The following is a 16001-nucleotide window of genomic DNA, read 5'->3' as shown; positions in this document are numbered from 1 at the left end:
TCTTTGCCTGAATTTGGCCCTGAAATGGTGACAAAGACACACAGCGCCGGAGACATGTGAACCGACTCCATAGAGAGCTGCAGACGAAAAACAAGCTCTGGACTGCCGCACTCTTCAGAAGACCACTTTCTTTTATTGGAGATAGCTAGTGCGAAACGTCAGCAATTTTTCCTTGTTCGCTGTGTTTGTTGAGCTGTGATGTGATTCTCCAAAAAAAGAAAGTGGTCTTCTGAAAGAAAGAAAGTGGTCTTCTGAAGAGTGTGGCAGTCCAGAGCTTGTTTTTCGTCTGTTGCTAGTGATAATAGCCAGCACCTGTGGCTTCCCAGCCGAAGAGACAGGTTACAGCCTGCATGTGTGCTCCTGGAGCGGTGAGATCCCGTCTCCATAGAGAGCTGGTCATATTCTCCTGCTATGCGAATTGGCAGCCAATTCGCATAGGTGTGAACCCAACCTTAAAGCGGAGTTCCACCCAAAATGGAACTTCCGCTTTAAGTGGTGGTGACCCCCTAAAATGCCACCTTTGGAATGTCATTTTTTTTGGGGGAGCAGGTACCCTCTTTTTAGAGGCATCCAGCTCCTATTTCCTCACGGGGCTCCACGGTACCAGAAGGAAGTTCACCTCTCCCCCTCCCTCCCATCTTCTCAGACACGTCACAGGTCCCAGAAGATTGCCCGGTCAAACGCAGCGCGGCTCATGCATGCTTAGTGGATGCCCGGTTGTGAAGGCACAGCTGAGTAGTGATGCCGGCGCCGCTGAGAGGAGGGAGAGATGAGCGAGGCTTCGTACGCCTGCATCGCTGGACCATGGGACAGGTAAGTGTCCGATTATTAGTCAGCAGCTACACTTTTTTTAGCTGCTGACTTAATTTGTTTTCAGCGGAACGCCGCTTTAAGATCCCTCAGTCCTGATGAAAGCAGTGGGTTGGCTCTTGGGAGGAATTATACTAATATCAAAATACCTTGTTGGGTAGATGTTGGAATGGATGAGTGGGCATGTCAAGGCAGACTGCCCTAGGTAACGCCTACACATGATGGGGAACCTCCCTGTTTGAAAGATATTATGTCTCTTTTGCAATAAGACAAACGTAGACAAATTTACCTGCCTGTTTGTAGTTTTCTATTGAATGTACATTGAGCTTCAGTGCTGGAATGAATGACTGCTGGGGGAGCTCCATCATCCCTCACTGGTCAATCAAGAGGCCGAAGAACTTGCCAAAGAAGTCTGGGGAGAAGATATCAGCAAGTCATTTAAAAGTCACACTGTTGGCAGATGGAGGTGAGTAACTGCTGAATTTAGTTATGCTTTTAAGTTTATACAAAACATTACATTTGACACAAATAGATGTAATCAGGCCAGATTTGTACACTTTTCTCCCCTAGGCCAGCTACCTGGTCCCCCCTCTGCAAACACACACACACACGCAGCAAATAAAACAAAACCAATTTAGCAATACTTACAATATTATAACAAAAGGAAGATAATGATCATACCTACAGAAGCTGTATCAAAACCAAACTGACCATTAACATGTTTGCAATGTAAGTGTAGCACTAACCCCCGAAGGAGCTGCTGGTTTTATTGGGCTTACCGTTACCTTCTTGACCTCGTCTCCGTCTAGGGTTTCCCGTGGTAGATGGCCCAAAGAAATATGAAAACTGCCACTGAATCTTCTTTAGGGTTATTTATTCAAAATAGAAACAGAGTCTCAGTTTCGGGTAGAGGGTTAGGAGGAAGTTCAGGTACTTTGGACTGCAAAAATGGAAAGTCTCTTATAGAAGAAATCCAGAGAATAACCATTTCATAGCTGGATTTCACAACCCCTGGATAGACCTCCTCTCACTAGGCATAGCAGCCAGTAGGGTGTTAAGTAAAGCAAAGTCTCTCTTGCCACAGACTTGGATGTAGAATACTTGAGAAAAGTCTCTGCCACAGACTTCAGCGTAACTGAGGGACATATACAACTTTAAAGAGCTATCATACGGTACTAGTATCTCCCATCCGGTAAGGCGATACCGTATGAGTGTAGATCCATGAAGTGTCTTCAACTGAGCCTCCAGGCTCCTTCAGAGAAGCCAGCCTTGCACACGGCCTTCTCCTGAAGAGCCCTCCCCTGGATGCTTCTCCAGTTGCTGGGCCTCTCCCTAGATAAGACGGCACCAGACCACCTTCGAATCATTAGGCCCCGATATCCATTCAGGCCTGTCCCTGCAGTTGCTTCGCCTCGGGCCAGCCAGCCCCGAGACTTGGAAATGCATGGATCCGCACCCCAGACCAGGAGGACCATGGGGGCTGGTCAGGAGGACCAGAACCCAACAGACAGAAAATATCTTCTGGGACAGAACCCCCAAGCACGTGATGTCAGTACCTTAAATACCATCTCCCAGAATGCACAGCAGGAGAACACTCCCACTAGGCTGGTTCCCGAAAGAAACGTGGTATCCAATGCACCCAGCTAAACTGCGTTCTCACACTTACCACACTTCTCACACTTCCCGGCGGTTACAGGGACACCTACGGCCAAGGAGAACCTAGTGCAACCCAACTGCACTGGTACTGAAACCATCATTTAGTAAAATTAGCCCTAAAACCCAACTGTGGTTTCAGTAATATTAACTTTCAAAAACATATAGCGCATGCTCGTCAGGAGCCAGTGCTACATAAGTAATATAACACAAACAATCAGTACTTTACTGACACAACCAGAAACATATCAATAAAGACACAATCAGCGCTTTACTGACACAGATAGAAACATATCAATAAAGACATAATTAGTGCTTTAGTGACCCAGCCAGAAAAAGCATCAGCAGAGACACAATCAGTACTTTACTGAACTGCCAGAAACATATCAATAAAGACACAATCGGTACTTTTCTGACATGGCTAGAATCATTTGAACAAGGCCACAATCAGTACTTTACTGACACAGAGAGGAACAAGTTATCAGACACAATTAGTACCGTGTTGACATGTTAGTAACATGACACTACTGACAAAAATAGGAAACTCTTCTAAGACACATATAGTACACACCTCTTATACTGTAGGACAGGCATGTCCAAAGTCCAGCCCGCGGGGCAATCGCGGCCCGCGTTCCAGTTTTGAACGGAACGCCTGGTTATCTGGCCATATATATCTTTTGTGGCCCCCAACTATCTCCCAGCGCCAGGGCCACAAAAGATATATATGCTGGCTGCCTTGGAGGGGACAGGAGGAGGCGGGACGAGTGCTGGTGCTCTGTCAGATTAAGCGACCCATCAGAATTGGTAATGGAAGTGATGTTCTGCCGCCGCCATCTTGCTACATCCCACACTCCTCCACAGTAAGGATACACTGAGAAGGGGACAAGCGGACATCTTGTTACACCCACCGGAGTTTTGTATTTGACACTTATTTATAACAGTAAACAGTCTATATGGTTAAATTCAGTATTTAGAAATCCGTTGGACTGCCTCCCTATCACCTATTTTGCCTAAATATCGACTTGTACAGAGATTGGCCAATCAGATTGCTTAGTGCATGACCATCTTAAGTGCCAAATTTGGAACGTAGATGTGCCATGACCCACTTGTCTTTTCCTAACGATATTTCTTGGCCATTATACAAGGAACATGAAAAAACACATTTTTTCAAGACATGCTAGAGTGATCAGGAAGCTTCAAACTACGGCTCTCCAGCTGTTGTGGTACTACACATCCCATGAGGCATTGTAAAACTCTGACATTCACAAACATGACTAGGCATGATGGGAATTGTAGTTCCTGAACAACTGGAGGGTCGTAGTTTGAAGACCCCTGTGCAAGACCATTATTATGCCTCCAGAATTGGGAGTATGGCATCTACCCAACTTCTTTCTGCTGGTGGACACAAGAACCTACATCTATATATACATACATACACACACACACACACTGAAGCAGGAAGCAATATACATTGGCCTGGAATTGAATCTGTACACAGGAAGTAGGTGTATGTTTTGAGGCCAAATCATTTAAACATACACACATGACCCACACAAACACCACCCTATGTAAAAATAAATAAATAAATTATCTTAATTTGCAAATAAGGATCACCTCTTCCTCAGAGAACAGTGGGGCATGGAAATGTGTATTCCACCTTACCGTGCGCCTCTACTGATGGCACACTGTTTTCGTAAATTACTCCCAATGAGTACCATACTGACACAACCTAAAACATGTCAGCAGACACAATCATTACCATACTGACACTTCCAGATGACTTTGCACGAGCGCCAACCAAGCCATACAAGATAACATTTAATGATATTCTATAGTTGGTAAAATGGTAATTTTCTGTTATCTTTCTCCATTAAGATATTGCATACTAATGTACTGTAGAATATGTTGTTTATATCACTAATTAAATTTGTTTAGTGGGTGAATGGCTTTCATGTTATAACCAACAAGTTCCAGTACTGGACTCCATGAATCCTCTAGTCTTGTTCCTGTGGATGGCCACGCAGTACTGTAGCAGTCCCTGGCCTGTCTACCCACCCGTGAGTGTCGGCTCCTCTCTCAGACATAGGCGGCTGATGAGAGGCTTCTGGTTGGCCAAAGCTGCTACCAATCAACCCCTGCACTCCCAGAAATGCCCTACAAGTCCCACTCTCCTATCAACCAATGATGTCACGTATGCCCCACCCCCTGCAATGTACTTCTGCTCCCAGCGCACCCGAGCTACAGGAACCTATTGGACAGGTACAGCTCTACTGATCTATGGGGACACCTGCTGTGGGGGAACTCTGATGTGCACTCCTGCTGTGGGAGCGACACCTGCTGTGGAGGCGACTCTGATGGGGACACCTGCTGTTGGGACGACTCTGATGGGGACACCTGCTGTGGGGACAACTCTGATGGGGACACCTGCTGTGGGGGAACTCTGATGGGCACTCCTGCTGTGGGAGCGACACCTGCTGTGGGGGCGACTCTGATGGGGACACCTGCTGTGGGGACAACTCTGATGAGGACACCTGCTGTGGGGGCGACTCTGATGGGGACACCTGCTGTGTGGAGGAACACTGATGGGGACACCTGCTGTGGGCTGGGACTCTGATGGGGACAGCTGCTGTGGGGGGACTGATGGGGACACCTGCTGTGGGGGGGACTCTTATGGGGACATCTGCTGTGGGGGGGCTCTGATGGGGACACTTGCTGTGGGGGGCTCTGATGGGGAAACCTGCTGTAGGGGGGACTCTTTCAATGACACCAACGATGGGGCAAAATTCTTCCCACTGACACCAAAGATGGGGCATTGTTTATTCCCACTGATGTTGGGACCTCTTCTACTACCAATATGAAAAAACTCGCCACCGCCCTCATCTATAGCTGGCTATAGCAGTAAGTGGCATTGGAAGGCTAAATCAGGTAACAACAAGGCCTGGGGATTACCCAGGAAAAATCCAAGCCTACTTACCACCAGCTCGCAGACAACCAAATTGACCTGTCTAACAGTACGTTAAAAACAGGGGTTTAGTCCGCACGCATTTGCAATCGCATGCGTAAGCCACAGAGCCTCGTCAAGGCACCCTTGTATCTGTGGTCCTAACACTAAAGTATGAGTGTCCCCACAGTGGAGGCACATGCATTCTAATGGATAGATGAGGTCAGGTGGACTGAACGGGAGCCCACCCCTTCTTAGAGGTGCATGCAGTACACCAAACACCCAGCATGTAGCACAATGACTGCAAAGGTGTTGGTGCATTGCTGCACCAATACAAATATGATATGAAAAAACTTGCCACCGCCCTCATCTATAGCTGGCTATAGCAGTAAATGGCATTGGAAGGCTAAATCAGGTAACAACAAGGCCTGGGGATTACCCAGGAAAAAGCCAAGCCTACTTACCAACAGCTCGCAGCTCGCAGGTGGAGTTTCACCTTCCAGCAGGACAACGACCCTAAATATACAGCCAGAGCTACCATGGAATGGTTTTGATCCAAGCATATTCATGTTTTTGAATGGCCCAGTCAAAGTCCAGACCTAAATCCAATTGAGAATCTGTGGCAATCACTGTTCACAGACGCTCTCCGTCCAATCTGACAGAGCTTGAGCTATTTTGCAAAGAAGAATGGGCAAAAATGTCACTCTAGATGTGCAAAGTTGGTAGAGCAGTGGCAGCCGGTGAAGATTTAGGATGGGGGGGACCAGACCCCGCCCTCCCTTTTCGACCCCGCCCACTTGGTGAAAATGGGCGTGATTTTGGCAAAACAGTGGGCGTGGCTCTAAGTTGGTGTGGTTAGTGTCTGAGATGAACGAGGGAGAGGGAGAGAGGAATGGAGGGACAGCAGGCCCAGATCCTACACAACAATATAAATATGTGTATTCTAGAAAGTTTAACAGTCAGCAGATAAGGATGGTTGTTATGGTGTCAGCATGACTGAAGAGCATTATTTCTATTATAACATTGTAATATAAAATGAAATCATTCAACTCACCATAATGCAGAATCAGTGGGAGCCCTGAGCGTGTCACTAGCCACGTCGCCTGCCACCAGATGCCATCAGGTGTCCCCAGCGGAGTCTGTCCTTAGATCAGGTGCCCCCAGCGGAGTCCCTCCTTACATGCAGCCTGTGTCCCACCAAATTGCAGCAGCCTGTGTCACCATCAATTGCAGCAGCATGTGTCACCATCAATTGCAGCAGAATTTGTCACCACCAATTGCAGCAGCATGTTTCACCACCAAATTGGAGCAGCATGTGTCCCAACAAATTGCAGCAGCTTGTGTCACCATCAACTGCAGCAGCAAGTGTCACCATCAACTGCAGCAGCATGTGTCACCATCAATTGCAGCAGCATGTGTCCCACCAAGTTGCAGCAGCATGTGTCCCACCAAATTGCAGCAGCATGTGTCACCACCAATTGCAGCAGCATGTGTCACCACCAAATTGCAGCAGCATGTGTAACCACATTGCAGCAGCATGTGTCCCACCAAGTTGCAGCAGCATGTGTCAAACCAAATTGCAGCAGCATGTGTCGCCATCAATTTCAGCAGCATGTGTCGCACCAAATTGCAGCAGCATGCATCCCACCAAATTGCAGCAGCATGCGTCCCACCAAATTGCAGCAGCATGTGTCCCACCAAGTTGCAGCAGCATGTGTCACCACCAAAGTGCAGCAGCAGGTGTCACCACCAAATTGCAGCAGCATGTGTCCCACCAAGTTGCAGCAGCATGTGTCCCACCAAGTTGCAGCAGCATGTGTCACCACCAAATTGCAGCAGCATGTGTCCCACCAAGTTGCAGCAGCATCACGTTGTGTTGGTCTATCACATAAAATCCCAATAAAATACATTTATGTTTTTGGTTGTAACATGACAAAATGTGGAAAATTTCAAGAGGTATGAATAATTTTTCAAGGCACTGTATATACCAGCCTTTCTCAACCTTTTCAACACAGAGGAACCCTTGAAATTGTTCTCCAGTCTCGGGGAACCCCTGCTAAAAATTAGAAATCTACAACTCATGATACATTAGTGTGATGGTCAGTGGGAAGTATGGTCCTTACACTTGTGGTCATTGGGAAGAATTACCTCCTTACAGATAGCTAAAAAGATCAATGGTGTTGGTGGGAACTTATCCGAGAGGCAGAAATGGCCCATTGCTGAAGGAACCCCTAGCAACCTCTGGAGGAACCCTAGGGTTCCATGGAACCCTGGTTGAGCATCACTGGTATATACTGTAGAGCTGCACGATTAATCGTTAAGAATCAAAATCGTGATTTTTTTTACCTTCCCAATTTTAAAACAGTATTTCCCGATTCTATCTAACAAGTGCAGAGAGCTCTGCCAAGTTTTATCACAATGGGATAACTATAAACAAAGTAACACTTTGTTCTCAGATCAAAGGGATGAACTTCTGTCTGTAGATGAGGGAAGTTTAACCACTTAAAGACTAAACCTTTTTCTGACACTTGTTGCTAACAAATTAAAATCCATATTTATTGCTAAAAAATTACTCAGAAGCTCCAAACATTATATATATTTTTTTAGCAGAGACCCTAGAGAATAAAATGATAGTTGTTGCAATATTTTATGTCACACTGTATTTACGTAATTTTTGGGGAAAAATACACTAGAATTAAAAAAACGAAACAGTAAAGTTAGTAAAGTTTTGTATAATGTGAAAGATGATGTTACGCCGCGAGAATCGTGATCTTTATTCTAAGCAAAAAAATTGTGATTATCATTTTAGCCAAAATCGTACAGCTCTAATATACTGTATAAGAAAATTGATCGATTCTGATGTACTGATGGCCTATCTCATTTCTTGAGGCCCAAAAAATTCCAAGACAGTATAAATACCCCCCAAATAACCCCTTATTGGAAAGTAGATGCAGCCATGCTGATTACTCTGGTTTACCTGACACCCTGCCCACACAGACATCCATCTCTCAATCACTCAGATGCTGAGACATAAAACAGTCCATAAGCTTTGTTTTTTGTTTTATTGAGGGGATTGAACTTGGATGGGTAAAGGATAGTTATGGGATGCCCATAATGATTCAGCACAACTCACTTGAGACTTCCACACACACTCCAGTCTTCTCTCCAGCACAAACACTTGCTTAAAGTGATTGTTATTTAAAAAAAATGATCCTTTACAAACATGTCATACCTCCACTGCACAGCTCGTTTTGCACAGAGTGGCCCCGAATATCCTCTTCTGAGGTCCCCCGGTGGCTCTCGTGGCTCCTCCCTGCATCAGATAACCCCTTAGGAGAAGAGCACTCCTGAGGGGGTTACCTTGTGGGTGGGCTTCTGAGTCCAACATTTGCATCCACAGACATGAATGCCGGTATTGGCCCACCACCCCAACGCCCGCGTCATTGAATTTGATTGACAGCAGTGGGAGCCAATGGCTGCGCTGCTATCAATCTATCCAGTCAAGAGCCAGGACCCTGTGGAGAGAGGGACATCACGTCCCTGCGGAGGAGATGAAGGGCCTCAGGTAAGTAAAAACGGGGGGTTGGGGGGCCAGTGACTGCCAGGTGTTTTTTCACCTTAATGCATAGGAAGCATTAAGAGGAAAAAACAAGGGTTTAAAACCTCTTTAGGACCTCTTTTCCTTTACTCCTCGAGCACTTCACTTGCTGCATAACATTACTCCTTCAGCATTTCCCTTGCTGCAGACTGTTACTCCTCCAGGTAGCACTGCATGGTTGGGCCTGACACTAACTCAGCCAGGGGTAATGGATTGCCTTTTGCAGGCCTTGTGCCCCTATGTTGTAGAAATAGTCCAGGTGCTAACTGTCCTCTATTTAGTTACCAATCCCAGATGGCTCTCTTCAGGCCCTACCAGCCAGCCTGGCTGCAATGACCTCTCTTCACTGCCCTTTCCACAGTCCACTCTCCTGGTTCTGCACCCATCTCAAACTACAAACTCCCAGTTCTCCTAGGCTAGGCATGCCTCCCCACTCCTCCCGACTATGCTTTACTCACCAACCCTCTTGGCTGTGACCAGTTGTCCTCCCTGGAATCTCTTAGCAGTGTTCTCATCCTTGTCCTCTCCTTGCTCTCTCATGTGCCTCTCCTCCAGGATCACATCTATCCTCCTGGATGCACCTGAGCCCCCGGCCCAAGGTCACCCCCCTAGACTGGGGAGCTCCGTGTGGGCCCCAGCAGCCTCCACGCTTTCACAATCCAGCACTTCCTCCCAACAACTCCTCCCCAGCTGGGCTTTGTTGCCCCCCCCCCCAACGAATCACCGGGCGCGGTTCAAGAGGAATCAACTACTGTATCCTGCAATGACATCGGTAAGAGAAGCCATTGAGAAATGTGGAGGACTAAGTGACTGACACCCCAAAGTGCTGAGTTTCAACAGAAAACTTCAGGGGAAGATCCCTCTTGGCATTTGACAGCATGGCCAGCAGGGAAGTTAAGTATTTACTGTGTTTTTTGCAGGGTGTTTTTTGGGCATTTTAAAAATTCCTGATAGGAACGCTTTAAAGCTGAACTCTAGGTAAACTGCTAATTGACTACTGAAATATATTTACAGAAGCATTTTACCTGTTAAAACATTTGCCATTTAGTCCTAGGGGTCCTGAGACTTTAATCAGCCTGCCAGAGAGTATATTTAGGTTAATGACCTGACATTTCCCCACATTACACCCTGTAATAGGACAATAAAAGAGCAACAGCCTACTGATGAAGTCACGTCTATCCTTCTGCCATGTTTCTAGTCAGCACATGTGAATGCAAGAAAGTCTATTTAACTAAAGCCCCATACACACTATCAGATTTTCTGCTGGTTTTTGTCTTCAGATTTACCAAAACCATGTAGTGCAAGGGCCTGCCTGATTGCATACAAATTGAAACTCCTAAGGATTTACCTCATTCTATATTGTTTTGGTAAATCTGAAGGAAAAAATCAGCAGAAAGTCTGATAGTGTGTATGGGGCTTAAGAGTACCGACCCTCCCTCTCTGAGTCAAGAGGAATTATGCTGTGTAGGTGGGTTACAACAGGCTGATATCCAGACAGATGCAACACTTCTTGACTTTGAAATACATTTAATGACTTTTTAGGACATACATGACTGCATTCAAATGAGTTTATATTCCTGCCTGGAGTTCTGCTTTAACCATTGTATTCTGGATCAATGTTTTTTGAAACAATGCCTAAAAAGTCTAATTATTATTGCCATTGCTATTTTTATTTTACTTTATTAAAAAGTATGTTTCGTTGGATCCGCATAATCTGTGTATCAGGGGCACATGGAGCTGTTTCTTGTAAATTTCTTCTGTAGCAGCCAGAATGCTTGAGGCATTGGCTTTCAACTTCATGAAAGAAAAATTATCTGTGGCCTTGAGGTTTAAACAGAAGCGATAAGTAGATTCAAAATGCTGGTAATGCTGAGCCTGAGGAGCTGTGCTATATAAGTAACTGCATTATACATTTGTTCAAAGAACGCAGCCAAGGTCTAATTCTGCACGGTTTAATGGGACAAGTGTACTTTTGTCAGTGCACATTGACTCTTTACAGTCAATTGGTTCTTTTTTCCGTGAATATGGATTTTTTTTCAAGGAAAGCTTAATGGGTGATCGAGCCATTTCAGAAACAAATTACGGTACATATCACAAAATTCTTTATTTTACCCCCTTCTTTTCGGACCACAAGATTTCCAGTAATGGGTTCTTCTCTAAAGTCTTTGCCTGATGAAAAGCCATTCTGATTGCTACACAATTTGCTCTTTTTTTCTGGCAACCACGACAGATTACTGATAAATTTTTTTTCACTCCATAGTCCAGCCTTTCTCAAACAGGGTTCTCTGAAATCTGGGGGTTCCTACAGACATTTCTAGGGGTTCCTTCACCAACTTCTACTTCTTAGATGAGAGTATTGTAACCACTAATAGCAATGATCTTTTAGATATCTGTAAGAGTGGGATTCTTCTCAATGACCACAAATGCAAGGAGCATTCTTCCCACTAATGATCACACTAATGTACGGTCAATTGTGTATTTAGTCATTATTAGCAGGGGTTCCCTCAGACTGAAAATTATTTTAAGAGTTTCTCCACTTCGAAGGGGTTAGTAAAGGCTGCTATATGAGGTATGTCTAAAGTTTGGTGAATGGTCCAGTATCTCAAAGGCAACATGGACCAGGAGCGCACGCATGCACATGGCTATCTAGAGACACGTCAAGAAGCACCAACTAGCATGGCGTACACATGGGCGCCAGGGTTAACCCACTGCAGGCAGTTGAACATAGTCAGTGTGAGTGGTAGGATCTGTCAGGGCTGGCTTAGCCCTTCCTTCTCTGGGCTGGCTGCTCAGCTGTCGGCTAATTGCCAGCTCTCTTCTCTCTCCACAGTTACCAGCTGTTCCTGATGATGCTCGTCTGACCTGCCTACTTAAAGCCTTCCAGCTCACTACACCTCTGCCTTCGCCTTGGTCACATCACAAGAAACCATCTCCTGCGTTTTTTTTAAAGACTGGCTTGCTGACTTCCCTTCTGGCTCCTTATCCTGCTTGCTGTTGCTCTACTTGGATCCCTGACTTCTGGCCTGGCTGACTACCCGATCTGGTTACTGGACTCTACTGGCTATACTTGACTAGGCTTTTTTTATTAACTTTTTTATTTTTATTAATAAACAAGTGTGATTTAATTGTACTTCTGTCTCAGTCTGATTCATGGTTCCTGACAGGATCCCAGTGCAATGGAGTAACGAGTGAACATCAAGTTTTGAAATGGTTGCTACGATGCATCTGTGTGCACCAATAATTGGCTCAGCGCAGCATACCTGTCCTGGATCATCCACCATACTCGCGCCTGAAGACTTCTTTCTGTTCTCCTGCCTAAAGAGTGTCATGAAAGGCACATGTTTTGCGGACACGGCAGCAACCCAAGAATGTGACACCGGTTATTAGGCTTGTGCAATTCGTTTAGTAACTAATCGAAATTCGGCCGAATTTTGCATCTTTCGGACATTCGGATGCATCCGAATGTCCGAATAAAAAAATAACGAATTACAACGAATAAGAAAGAAATATAACAAATGAATTTGAATGAATTCGACATGATTCAGTAATTCTTTAAAGATCTAATGAAACAAAAGGTCAGCTCAAAGTAAATCTTATAGTCCAATCAGCTAATTAATTTTGTGCCGGAGGATGGATTACTGGCAAAGTGCATTCCTGAGAACTGAGTTATAAGGGTGTTGTATTGTATTTGAGCCGAGGAGAAGAGACGTTGTCATTGTGTGTGTTAAAAGATTCAATAAACAAACGACTTTCCAAACTACGAATCATTATCACGAATGTCTATACATACATAAAGAGCAAATTTCAACAAATACGAACGAATGAATTTGACACTCTACGAATAATAACGAATTATCCGAAAACGTATTAACGTAACATAACGAATATAACAGAACGAAATGATGTACTGTATTTTACGAATGACAACGAACCAAAACTAAACGAAATTTTCCGTTGTTCACAAGTCTACCGGTTATGCGATCTATTCCTAAAGAGGCCTTTGCAGGCAGTTTACACAAGCTTTATGAATGTTGCCAAAAGTGTGCTGTGAAGGATGGCCATTGTTTTGAAGGCCAATAAAGGTAATTTGTTTGTATCTTCTGTTTCTCTTGTTTTATGATACCATTCACTGAACTTTTTATACACACCTCGTAGACACTCATGACTATGGAAAGTATCTACTGGTTAACAGCTGAAAAGCAACTTCCTTCAGGCCTGTGTGGATGGACTTTGGGCTTGTGTTGTTTGGCAAATACAGCTTGATTTTAACATCAGGTCAAGGCACATCTGAGATCACTTGGAATTCACTGACATGCATGTGACCTCCTATAGGCTGATGTTCTATTGCCAATTATTTTTATGGTGACAGAACAGTACAATCCAGAACACATGGATGAGGTATGTGCAGCACAGTAGTCTCTGAATTAGGATAAGATCTTATTTCCATGTATTGACCTTGCAGCTTCAGACAGGTGAGATAAAATTGTTACTGGGTTATATTTAGATATTTTTATCTTATCTGGTTTGCACGTGTGTGCATGCGTGTGGAGGTGTTATGGCCAAGATCTGTAAGAATATGAAATTTGCTTGGGCATGTGATCTGTAAAGATGTATGCAGTATGTTAGCACTGTATAAACATGAGAAATAAATATATAGTTACATGTTTAATGGTATGGCATGGGCAATTTTGATCCAGTTAAGAACTTCCATTTTCTTATAGTGGTGATGGCATAGTGGGAGGTTAGAAAGAAATGTATGATACCTTGAAGTGAGTAAGTTTATCATTGTCAGCATTTATCCAAAAATTTCAATTATGTTTTCAAATTTTCAAAACAGGCACCTTCATGATTATATACGTGTCATAATATTATCTAGGCAAAGGATTGGTTTAACACACTTAACATTTAACACTTAACACACTAACACACAGTAAATTCCATAATATGGGAACATCCTAGAATAGCTGATAAAATTATGGTATTTCTTTTTCCACAGTTTACCTAAAGCACACATCTACATCTCCCAGCATGTCCACCTTTTGGAAAGTTGTTTATGGTTGAACCATAATGCATTGTAACGTGTGGCCCTTCCTGTTGGAGCACTGGCTTGTGTTAAGCACAGATATGTCTGCATTTTATAATGACTTTGCATTTGATTTCTATTGGTTTGTGAAATATTATTTTTGTTTAACCACTTGAGACCCGCGCTATAGCCGAATGACGGCTACATCGCGGACCTCCTTTGCCGGGACTATGTCTATTGACGTCGTCCCGTGCACGAGCGGCCTGCGCGCCCCCTGAGCGCGCTCTGTGATTGGCGAGTATATGAGACTCGCCTGATCACCAATCCGAGCAAGGGGTCGATCCCGACCCCTTATCACGTGATCAGCTGCCAATGACAGCTGATCATGTGATACAACGGAGCCGGTAATCAGCTATTATTCCTCCTCGCGCTATCAGAAAAAAAGAGAGCCCATCACCGGCGGCCGTGATCGGGACATCAGTCCCGATCACGGCCAGCCCTGCCAGTGCCCACCTGCCCCCTGCCAGTGCCCACCTGCCCCCTGTCAGTGCCACCTCAATAAAAAATAAGTGCCCCCCCGTCAGTGCCACCCAGCAGTGCCCATAGTGCCACCCAGCAGTGCCCACAGTGCCACCCAGCAGTGCCCACAATCTGCCTCAACAAAGGTGCTGCACCCCAGTGCCACATATCTGTGCCCATCAGTGTCATCTACCAGTGCCCATCAGTGCCCATCAGTGCCGCCCATCAGTGCCCAGCAGTGCCACCTATCAGAGCCACCTATCAGTGCCACCTATCAGTGCCCATCAGTCCCATCTACCAGTGGTACCTATCAGTGCCCCTTAGTGCCACCCATCCGTGCCACCCATCTGTGCCATCTTATCTGTGCCCATCTTTGCCGCCTTATCTGTGCCCATCAGTGCCGCCTTATCTGTGCCTATTAGTGCCGCCTTAACAATGCCTATCAGTGCCCACCAGTGCAGCCTATCAGTGAGGGGAATGAACTTGGATGGATGGGGTAAGGGAAATATGGCAAGCCCAGTAGAATTGGTATAACTTTCTTGGGACAATTATATACAGTCCAGTATATACTCTCCATTTCCCCTCCTGCACATCACTTCCTCTCCAATATTCAGGTCTTTCTCCTCCAGCACATCGCTTCCTTTCTAATCTTCAGGTCTTTCTCCTCCAGCACATCGCTTCCTCTCTATTCTTCAGGCACAGCTAGGACAAAGTGGTTAGGCCTGACACTGGCTCCCCCAAGCCTTTAGCAATAGCGCTTTGCAGGCAGGGACCGTGAGCCCCTAGTGTGTAGCAAAATAGAAAGTCTCTGGTGCTAGCTGTCCTACACATGGCTACTAAGCCCTGCAAGCCATCTTCAGGCCCTGCCAGCCCTCCTAGGTCCATCTGCCTCTTTCCACTACCCCTTCACAACAGTGCACTCTTCTGATTCTGCACCCATCTCTGACTGCATGCTCCCAGTGAGTGCCTCACTCACCTGCCTTCTTGGCTATGACCAGTTGCCCTCCCTGGAGTCTCTTAGTAGTGCTCTCTCCTGCTGTCCTCTTTTTGCTCTCTCTTGTGCCTCCGGGTTCAAGACCTCTTCATGCGTTCCTGAAGGTGGTCCCAAATGTACCCGAGCCCAGGCCCAAGGTCACCCCCCAGACTCCATCAAAGGCCATGACAGCCTCCACACTCTCTCACTCCAGTTCTTCCTTCCGACCTGTCCCCCCAGCTGGGCTGACCCTAGGTATTTAAGGAGGCCTGCCCCCTGCCAATCCAGGTTGGAGATTGGTCAGGGCTCCCCAAAACACCCCAGATAGCTCAACCTTCCCTCTCTTTCCAGATCTTTCTAGCAGACTCTGGAAAGAAGAGGGAGGTCTCAGTGATGCTGCCTGTGAATCACCAGCTGCTACCCTGAGCTACTCCCAGTCCAGATCAAAACAAACAAACAGGCCTGACAGCCAGCCAGGCCTGCC

The sequence above is a fragment of the Lithobates pipiens genome, unplaced genomic scaffold (genome assembly GCF_037356315.1).
Source record: "Lithobates pipiens isolate NorthernLeopardFrog02 unplaced genomic scaffold, aLitPip1_a1.2 Scaffold_30, whole genome shotgun sequence".
Classification (NCBI taxonomy): domain Eukaryota; kingdom Metazoa; phylum Chordata; class Amphibia; order Anura; family Ranidae; genus Lithobates; species Lithobates pipiens.
This window is presented reverse-complemented; position numbering follows the sequence as displayed.